Below are 11,338 nucleotides of genomic sequence, written 5' to 3'. Positions count from 1 at the left end.
AATCCCTCCTGAAATAGACATTTCAGGTACAGGCAGTTGGGTTGGAGTCCCCAAACTACTGTTAAGAATGCCTCATCTCTATTCTGTAATGAAGCCTAGTATATGCACTGGGTACACAGCCTGACTTTTAGAGGAATTGAGCCTTTGGTTCTTAATGGTACCTTAGAAGAAGGGGTAGATGTGGTTTATGGCTTCTCTTAGGAATGACCTTTAGCAACAAAAACATTTTAAAACTTTTTATGGTACTTTCCTTCTTGAGAATATGGATTTTGTTATTCTAAGTTACTTTTGACTTCAAGCAAAGTACTTCCTTTATAAACGCTCATTATGAAAAAGCAGTAGGATATTAGAAGAATTTTAGGCTGACCTGTCCCAAAGTAAAGTCAACAGATTATTATTCTCACAATGTTTATAATACATGAAATATCTATATTATAGGACATTTTTGCCTCAACTTTTACTATTAGATTAAACTGGAGAGTAAGAAGAAATATTTCCATGCATTCATTGCTCTTCAAGTATAAATTAATTTATTTCTTAATTTTTATTCATACAACTCTTTATAAGATTGATGTAAGTTTCAGGGTAATTTCAGAACATATCTAATTACTTACTTAGTAAGGAAATCTGAAGACCAACTGTAAATGCATAGATGACATATATCAACTTTGAATGCCAATGAATAGAAACATTTTTATTTTTGAGATGATAATGAAATTACATCATTTTTCTGTTCTTTTCTTCTCCCACTAAATACTCCTGTTTACTCATTCCTTCTTTCTTTCAAACTCATCATTTTTTATAATTGTTATTAAATATGTACAAGTATGTGTGTTTGAGTAGATTTTAAGAATGTAAGTGTATAGAAATAATGATACATAACATTTAACTTATATTTATATGCACAAATAACCTATGCATTTAATTGAAATAATATATGATTCTAATATATGTATATGTACACATATAATCCTAAATTATATATGAACAACATTTTGTCTTACATATCATTTAGTTTGTTCTGCCCCATGGTAGAATATTTCTTCCTCTGTCAGCATTACTTTGTACACTGTAGTTATTATATGGTTAAGGTCCCATGAGATTTTGCCAATCATATTAGGATTCAACAGTTGTAGTCCTAGATCAGCTCATAATTAGGAAGCCGGGTTTATTAGACTTTCTGTGTTGTTATGGGCAATGTATGGCATTGCTAGAAGACAATCACAAAGCAAACTACTTGGTCCTCAGGCTCTTACATTCTATTTCATCTTCCTCAGTGAAATCAGAAACTTGGAGTGGCAATAGTATTCATTGTAAATGTATCTGGTGGAACTGGGATACATAATTCTTCATTTTGATTGGTTGTGGCTTTTGGTAACTGTGTAAATCTGTTTCAATGTGACATGTCCTTAAATAGATGTGAAGAATAGACTTCACTGTATGTATGAAAACAATTATTTAGAATGTTTAGGGGCTATGCTGCTTTACTGAAGAGGCAGTTACAGTTTTCCTCTGAGATCCAAAACTTCACTCGCTCTTGGTGGTTGGTTTAGTTTCCATAACTAAGCATATTTTAACCTTTGACCAGCAGGAATTCTGTTCAATTACAGCTAACAACTGAATTTGCCACCCTCCTAGCCTAATATATAGACATAAGAGCAAAGAAGTAACCACAACAAGGATAAAACCCACATAGTAAAGGTCTAACAATTTTATACAATTTTAATTTTATTTAATGATGTGGAAATGGAAAATATACTTAATATATTGTATGTATTTTTAAGAACTGGTGATGAATTCTGGAGAAATGTAAAATAATACAGTTGCACGTTGTAACCTATTCGTGACTTTAGATGAAGAATACATACCAGTTCATGGAAAAGCAATGAATTGAAAGAAGCATTCAGAAAAATGTTTAAATATCTAGACTTAAAGAGAAAGTGTATATATTCATCATGACTTAACACAGTTGGAAATGTGACATATGTCCTCAGATAATAATTAAAGAAGGGGTCCTCCATGATATTCGACCTAGTTACTTGTTCTGAGTGTCTGCCATTTGACATTGGGTATAGCTCTTACTAAGTCTACATTATAACTTAGCATGCAATATATTGTGCAATGACTGGTGAAATATTATATTCTCAAAAGCTTACATTCACATTTTGAAAATCCTGTGTTCTTCAGTATAATCACTCAATTCCAAATGGAGCATGATAATTTACTGAAGGGCCTTGGGGTCTTAAGAAACAGATTGATGCCCTTGTACAACTCTGGTACGTTGAAAGCTGAATATGAAATAAAATTATAATCTACATATTTTGTCACAGAGATTGGAAGACAAGACAAAAATTTATTGGAATCCACTTTCAAAATTTAAAACAACATGTGATTAACACAACTAGAAATGAGAAAATGCATGATTCTCTTAAAAATTTAAATCAATAACATAAATATTAATTGTTTATATTAGAGAAGATTATGGTAGGGTGCTATGACTGGCCATCTTTAATTCCAGAAGAGCCTGATGTAGGCAAATCTCTGAGTTCAAAATAAAATGATATTCACAGAAAGTTTCAGACAAGCCCAGATGTATACTGAAGTCCTGCCAATATGAAAATAAAACCTGGACTTTAAGCATGAATCACTCTATTAGCTCCATTATAAAGAATATATAATACAATTGGTTGAAAACATAATAGCTCAATGAATGAGACATATATTATAATGGTATAACACATTTGCAATAGATATCAACTGGACTCCATCCTTGAAATTTATCACTTATCATAAGAACTATGTTTAATTTTGTACTTGGTTTTAGGAGGGTTATTCCTTCTAGAATGTGGCCTATTCCTGATGTGATGAACTGAGTTCTTATCTGGCCTTACTAAGATTATATAACACTTAGGGGCAAAAATGAAACCAAGGAGGGCTGCACTAGAAGCCAAGATAGAGAAGACTTCCATAGCCACCATGACCTTCCCCTTGGTGCTGTGGTAGACAGGGAGGAATGTGACCCAGACACAGAAGAACACCAGCATGCTAAATGATAGGAACTTGGCTTCATTGAATGTGTCTGGCAGATTCCGGGACAAGAAAGCCACAGTGTAACTTCCAAGTGCCAAGGAACAGAGGTATCCCAATATACCATGGAAGGCAAAATCTGAGCCCTTGTTACAAACAAGGATGATATGTCCATGTTCAGCATGAGCATCTTTGTCAAGGAAGGGAGGAGAGGTTCCTAGCCAGATTCCACAGAGGACAAGGTGGACCAGAGTACATATGGGGATTATAAGGTTTGGAGCCTTTGATATTATTAACCACCTCACCACTTTCCTTGGAAAAGTGACCTTGAAGGCAATAAGCACAGTGATAGCTTTAGCCAACACAGTGGCAAGAGCCACAGTGAAAGCACCTCCAAATGTGATCTGCTGTAGGGTACAGGTTGAGGTGTTGGGACGGCCAATGAAGAGCAAAGAACAGAGAAAACAGACAGTGAGTGTGATGAGCAACATGTAACTGAGGGTCCTATTATTAGCCTTGACAATTGGAGTGTCTCTGTGCTTCACAAATAGTGCAAGAACCACAGCTGTGAGTACCGAGAAGCACAGAGCTATGATTGTGAGAGACATCCCCAAGGGGTCCTTATGGTCGAGAAAACTCACAGATTTCTGCAGGCAATGCTTTTTCTCTGTGTTTGCATAATGACTTTCTGGACATTTCATGCACTTTTCCATATCTGGTAAAAAATGAAGGTGATATTTTGTCCAAATTGATGTTATCCCTGTAATTCTAACCCCTTTTCTCTGTTCACAGGATTGTTATCTATATCACTTTCCTTCTCAGGGACATAGAAGTATGGGCTATAGTGAATACTTTCATGTTTATAATGCACATCTTCCTTACTGGATATTTCAGTTATTATTTATATGCACACATAAACTGTATGGCTACAACTAACCCTTTTTCCTCGTGTTCCATTACTCACTGTCTCCATCGTATACTTCCCAACTTATTGTGATCTCTATCTCTTCTTTTTATATTTTAATACATATTGAGTCTATTCTGTGATGGTTGTATTTACAGGTTATAGGGGAATCTACTGGAATTTGCATAGCATTTCAGAATTCACAACCCTAAAGAAAAGAGATGTCCCTTTTTTGTAAGGAGTTGCCAATTACCAGTAGCTTCTCATACAACCCATAATCTTTATAGTAATATAAATTAAATAGACCTTTTCTCTCTTATATACTTTCAGTGTCTTTGTCTTATTGGTATATCCCTTTGCAAGTCTTTAGAATATGGAGTTACAGTGCATAAACATGCTTTCTTTTTGATTCCACATCCTAAGTTATATCCACATTATGAATTTGAATATTGCAAAAGAGAGAAAATGGCCTGTGAAATAATTTTGATAATATTTTGTTTTTGAGCAAAGGTTCTCAAGTCTCTTATCATTATAAAATATTTTGACTCTTTCCTGTGGATGCTTTAGTAAGTAGACATTGCTATATTGTTACAGGATTGAATAGTGCACTAGTGAACAGTTGTAATTCTAGTTGGGGAAATATCAGAACTATTTTAGATTATAAAATAAAACAGTCCTTTATTATTCTTCTCTTAAAAATTGGCAAAAGTCATCTTGTATTTGAAGTATATTAACAATGATTTATGCATGCCAGATTTCTACTATCATTTTTCCTGTGTTTGAAAAAGAGACTCATCACCAGACTTTTAACTTTATTTTGTTGATAAGTTTATTAACATATCTTTGAATAATCATCAGTAGAATCAAATTTATTTCTGTGTATCTTGTATTGCTCCCTTACATCTACTGTGACACATTGATATATCTGTTGTCAGGATCTACTTTCAAGGTACTGCCACAGACTCTGTTATTTCCTTCTCTTTTATGTGGAGTTATTTATTTTCTTCTGGTTTACTACCATTCAATGGATGACTAACATGTATAACTCCATTTCTTGCTAAAGGTGTATGGTACATATAATAAAACATACATATATATATACATATATATAGATATATGTTTTAATATACTACAACATTTTTGATGCATTGAATCAGTAATCTATCCTAAAATATCTGACACAAGTGAGCTACTTAATTTTTGGAACAATGCTTATTAATTAGAATATTGAAGGACTATCCATGGGTAAGTGAAGCATCCCCATATATATATATATATGAATGTGTGCAATTTGTGCTTAGATATTCACTAAATAAGTATTTTTTAATACCAGCTTGAGGGTACAGTCTATTATATCTCAAGTTCAGACACCCATGGGAGAAGTTCAAAAAAAATTCTAAATTCAGAGGTCATCAAATACTGCAAGGGAATAGAAAGTTACAGACACAGCAGGGCAGTTGAATACATAAATTTTAGGTATGTTATCATGCATATCATTCCTAAAAAGCATAGGTAAGATGACCTATCATCAAGCATGTATGGTTGCCATATAATACTACCCTTAACTAAGAAGCTACTTGACCTCACAGGTGCTATAAGAGGAAACTCATTAATGCTTAAGAAGGTGGCCATGGCTAATCAATTAATACTCCACTGGGGGCTGCAATATAGAGTATTTGGGTAGCATAAATTGTATTTAGTGAGTTTTTCTTAATTATTTAAAATTAAGAGAGAACAAATTAGATAGGTAGATAAGTTACAGATTTGGGAGGGTTTGAATGTCCTTCAAATACATAGTATAAAATTCTCAAAGAAGGGTTAGGAGATTTAGCTCAGTTGTAGAATGCTTGCCTAGCAAGTGCAAGGCACTTAGTTTGGTCCTCAGCTCTGAAAATAAAAGAAAAAATAACAAAAGTTCTCAAAGAAAAAGAATTGTATAAAAATTTCAAAATTGGAATAACCCCAGTAACAGATTTAGTACTTGGTATGAAAATACTAGCTTTTAAAGAATCTTATTCCCAATGAAACATGCTGTGAATACATTCCTGACCTGTTCTTCTAAATGCAGATTCTATATTCCATTGCAACACTTAGGTCTTGGTACAGCTCTCCATAAGAATGTAGAAACTGCCTTCAGTATATTTTTTCATATATTACTTCTCTAAATTGAAGCAAAAAATGGACATAATCACTTAGGAAATTTGAAATTTTTGTTATTGTTTGCAGCCAAAAATATATATTTGGGTTATTAAACCCAAATATCTAATCTTCTGCAATGTATGAAAAAGCTTGCTGGGAAGAATCATTAGAATAACCTATGAGCTACAATCATTATTGAAATACAGTTATAAAATATCTAACGTGGATAGTGTTTTGAATTATGTTTTACATTATGTGTGGGGAAAAAGCATATTGTTCAGCACAGAGGAAAGAAGTTTCCTGTAGCAAATAATATCTGCAGTTGGTCATAGATATAAATCAATTACACATTTTAATGTGTATTCTTTACTATTTCAAGACACGGTGATGCACATTTCATATCCTAAATAAGAGAAGGAATAAATTTGTCTGACTTCTTTCTTGATATTTTTCAGGTTTTTAGATAATGCAGAATCCTGTAGAAATGAGGAACCCTTCCTGTAGATTTATTCTTACCTGTCCCATTGGAAATCTCATTGTCTGCACAAGGAGTGCAATCATAGCAGCAAACAGCCTTGCCCTCTAGGGAAATTTTCCTGAATCCAGGCCCACAGATATCTCTGCACACAGACTTAGGGATCTGAGAAAAATGGAAGCAAAGTTAACAAATTCTCATGGTTCCTCGAAAACCTCAATAATAATGTTTTTTAATATCACACAATTAATTTCCAAGTTTTATTCCTATAAATTTCAAAAGGATCTCAAGCATCTGTGATCTACATAAGATTGGTCTAAGATTTTTCCCACACTTAGACTAGAGTATAGTGGTGTAGGAAAAATTATGATGCTGGTAGATAATAGAAGCCATGACCTAGAAGGTCAATTGGAGTTTCTAGATAGTTCCTGTCTCTATACTTACTTTCTAAGTAAGTGTTGTGAAAGTTTTATTTTCATAATGATTGTGAATGTTGATTGTCAACTTTATAGGACTTATAATTATGATGTAAACATATTGTTGGATATTTTTGTGAGTATTCGTAAAGAGAAGTTTAAAGGGTTCACTCTAAGAGTGACCATCATCATTCCAAAGGTTGTTGTGTGAGAATGAATGAGAATGTGAAAAAGGTGATCTGTGGTATTTATATTATTATATTGATTGAGGATATGATGTCATTGTGAATTTCATGTTCCTAGAGCAATACATTTGCAAAGATAAGGGCTGCATTCTCATATTGTCTGCCATAAGAAACACTTTCTTATGTAATATTGGGTATGTATTTATTTGCAGCAACAGAACAGGAGAGAAACATACACACATGCTCACTATAATATTGTCCCATTTAAGAGGTGGATAAAAGAAAAATGATAACCATTTATGGTCTGTAATTTTTAAGCATGGAATCAAAATGAATGAACTTTACAAATTTCAGATACAGTGAAGGTATTCTAATAGAGACATTGTGTATTGCTTTGAAAAAAAATGGCAATCACAAGCATAGATATGTGACTACATATTTCCTCAAGGTTGGTGCTATCTTGAGAGTTATTGATATTTTAAGACTTGGAACTTATTGGAAGAATTATATAAATGGTTGGAGTTCTGATGATTTGTGAGCCTGATCCAATCCCACTATTACTCTCTACTTCCAATGTGTGGACTGAGACTTTTTGATTGAGGTTTCTGCCCATCACTCCATGGGTGCCATTCATTGGCATGCCTCCTGACCATAAAGGACTCCCATAACTTTAGAAATGTAAGTCAGATAAACTCATTTTATTCAAAAGTCACTTTGGGTGATAGTGTTTGATCATAGAAAGAAAACAGAACTTATTCAGTTTGTGTTGTGAATGAAAAGAATTTCTCCTTCAGAGTGTCCTGGGATTTATTATGAAGATTGGATGTACCACTTCTGAGATGAACTTAATTTGTGTCCACTTGATAAAACTATCCCATGCATCACTGAGTAATAATAGACATTTAAAGCTAAGAACTCCCACTTTTAAGAATCAGGGAATGATAAATCATTGTCGTCTACTAGTTCAGTTTTATATTTCTCTAATTGGAATTTATTTTAATGGGATTTAGTTTCAAAACCAGGAGTTGCTATAATGGGGGATGTGTTTGTGTTATTATGATAAGTTGAATGCATTGAGATATTATATAACTCACCTCTGAATATCCTTTTGGCCATTGTACCATCTGCTCAATCAAAGACAACTGTTGACCCTGGGGAAAATTGGGTGAAAATGTTCCAACTTTCACTTTTTGCACAAGGCCCTTTGGAAAATTCCAAAAGTTGAGAATATCATACTTAGTATCATGTAGCTTCTGTTCCAATTCTAGAGCCATGTTGGCTCCCACATGGATATTCCTCAAGAAAGGATGCAGCTGAAAGTGAGGCAAGAACATATTTTAAAGTGGATGTGAGTGGTTGACCAGAAATACATTATTGAGTGACTATCACTGGTCATGATCTCTGGTGTAGTCTATCAAACAAGGTTTTACATATTTCAACATTTTACATATAATATATGTATAAATATACATATCCACAAAGACAAACTTGAATATATGCAAATGTAGGTAGTATGCATATGTTCAATTTTATATGTAAAATGTTGAAATATGTAATACCTTGTTTGGTGCCTGTGAAAAGTCTTAAAATTTCACATTGTTGATGCTCTAACACATTGGAAGGGATATTACCTGCCAGGGGAGAACTCCATTCTTTCCCCATTTCCAAATGGTTGCATTTGTACTTGCTGGAGACTCATCTCATGGAGACTGTGAGCCACAGTATAAACAGCCTTGGTATGTATTGTAGCTGTCTTCATTCATTGATGAATCAAAAATGTATCTAGGCAGAAATTCCAAGGAAGCATTGGGTAGGCAGTTCTCCAATAGATGACAATCCAGTTCTGAAAATGAGCACTTGAAGAACATAATCCCAAATTTAGGAAGGTAATTGTCTTCTGGGTATTTATAAGGATTAACTGTTTGGAGAAAATTTTTAAATTCAATGACCTGTTCATGGTGTTGTGAAAAAATGAGACTTCCATGGAATGAATCCAGTAAAAAATAATCAGCAATATTAGTAAGGTCCCATTCAGAGGTCATGAGCCAAACTTTCCTTGTCAAAATCTGTTGCCCTAGATTTCGCATTAAACCTTGTAGTGAATCATTGTCACCATAAATGATGATGATATTGGCTGAGGATTCTGGACCATGCCAAGACCTTTCCAGTATTTATATGACAATGAATTCCTGGTACTTTGGATCATTTCAACAAAAGCTATGCATACTCGATTTTCCTCCATTTTTTCTCTGATATCTGATAGAAACCGAGTCCCCCTGTGATCATCTGGGATAAGTAAACCAACCCAGGTCCAGCCAAAATGAACAATAAGAGAGACCATTGCAAGAGAACAGAGATGTGCCTTTTGGGGCCATCTGGTAGAGAGAAGTAAACTGACTTCCGGTCACTGAAGATAGGATCAAAAGGACCAACAGTGAGCTGAAGAGAAAACAGTTTTGAACAAGAGAAAGAACAATGGCATTTATGCACAATCCTCATTCTGTAGAAACAGATGGAAATGGTCAGCACAAATGAATGGATTCACCTTTAATTTAAGTCAAATTTATTCTGACAGAATTTTTCAGAAAATTACTAGCCTATCCTCCATCTTTATTAATTCTCCTTGTTTACTCCATCCTCCACTTTCTTTCCTTTCTAAGTGACTGAAATAGAAGTCCATCTCCAATTGTCTGGACACTTGTCATCAATCTATAACTAATCCAAATGTTCTGACTTTTTCTTTAGTATAGCCTGAAAATGTCAGCAAATATACCTGGCTCTTCTCCCATACAACTCCTCACCTGTGGAAATTTGTAGAGCTGAAGCAGAGTCTCAATATGAGCAGATTTTGCCCATGATGGTCCTGTTAGTACAGCAGCTGACTTTCTCTTTTTATACAGTTATAATTACAGTAGGGACTACTCAGCCCTGTGAGCCAAATAAGGGGATTCATAAGAATGTTTTTCTCACTGTATGGGACATTATAAAAATCAAATCCCAGAGATATGTTGGGTAAAAGATGAGGGTTCCTGTTAATTGTTCAATGGCAAACACCAGGGACAGAACCAACTGGTATATTTTAAAATTATACCTGCAGATATTGAATAAAAATACACCTGAGGAAATTACAGACCACACAGAGCTGCAGATTTAGTGCAATGGTTTTCTAGTGCAAATATTAGTGTTTATATGAAATCCACATTAAAAATTTTCCACCAAATGCTGGAATTCAACTCACTATATTACCTTGTTAGGATGATATAAGATCATGTAGGTGTGACCTTATAATATGCAGTCCCATGACTGCTCACTGTATTTTTATTGTTTTGGTACACAAAAAATTTTACCTTGTAAATGTAAAAAGTCACTTACAAAATACCATATCTCCTGCTGCATTGTTTTTTGTTGAGTGATTCATCTTTATAAATATTTGTGAAACTTTGACTACATTATATTTGTGTGAGATTATATTATTTTGTATCTTTATGTGTGTGGCACTGTGTGTGAAATGTTTGAAATTTAAATGTTATGGGCAAGACAGAGAATAACCTCCACAAGCAGATGTTGCTTTACTTTTCCTTTAATAGTGGTTCTACTCATCCATTTGCATATGCCTGGATTTATTTATTGCATACTTCCTGGGCTTTTCGTGTATAAGTCTCTCTCTTGCTCATCATCCCTAGATTGCACATGTTCACTCAAGAATTTTTGTGGACTGAACTCAGGTAATCTCACTTGCACCTCAGGCATTTTTACCTTCTGAGATATTCCTTAATTGTCAATGCCTGAAATTTAGAAATATAGGTTTCATTAGACTACCATAAAATATTGCTTAATAAACCTCATTGCCAAGCAATGGAAACCAGTTTTTGAATTGTTGTTTTTAGGGAGTCCAAGAGACTTCCTCCCAAAATATAAGCAGTTGCCCATGTCCTTTGTACCTTTTACAATAAGAAGGAAATATCTTATTGAAGATATCACACACTTCAAAAGTGAAAAGATCAATCTGTATTAACCAGGAAGCTTCCCTACTGAGGACTGGCTCCCAAATTAGACACAGTCATACAACCTCAAAATGAAGAAAAGCTACCTGTAGTCCTATCCATATGTAAGGAGAATGAATAACTACAATAGTCAGCAGAGTGAGATATTCTTATAGGTGTAATTATGATACTTATAACCTTGGATAACT

The 11,338-nt window shown here is 34.1% G+C and overlaps 1 pseudogene; it reads right to left on the bottom strand.

The window, feature by feature from the left end:
- Nucleotides 1–2,780: 2,780 nt before the first annotated feature.
- Nucleotides 2,781–10,262, bottom strand: LOC118576491 (annotated as a pseudogene).
- Between the last annotated feature and the right edge of the window lie 1,076 nt (nucleotides 10,263–11,338).

This window comes from Onychomys torridus, unplaced genomic scaffold, assembly GCF_903995425.1.
Source record: "Onychomys torridus unplaced genomic scaffold, mOncTor1.1, whole genome shotgun sequence".
Lineage (NCBI taxonomy): Eukaryota > Metazoa > Chordata > Mammalia > Rodentia > Cricetidae > Onychomys > Onychomys torridus.
This window is presented reverse-complemented; position numbering and strand designations above follow the sequence as displayed.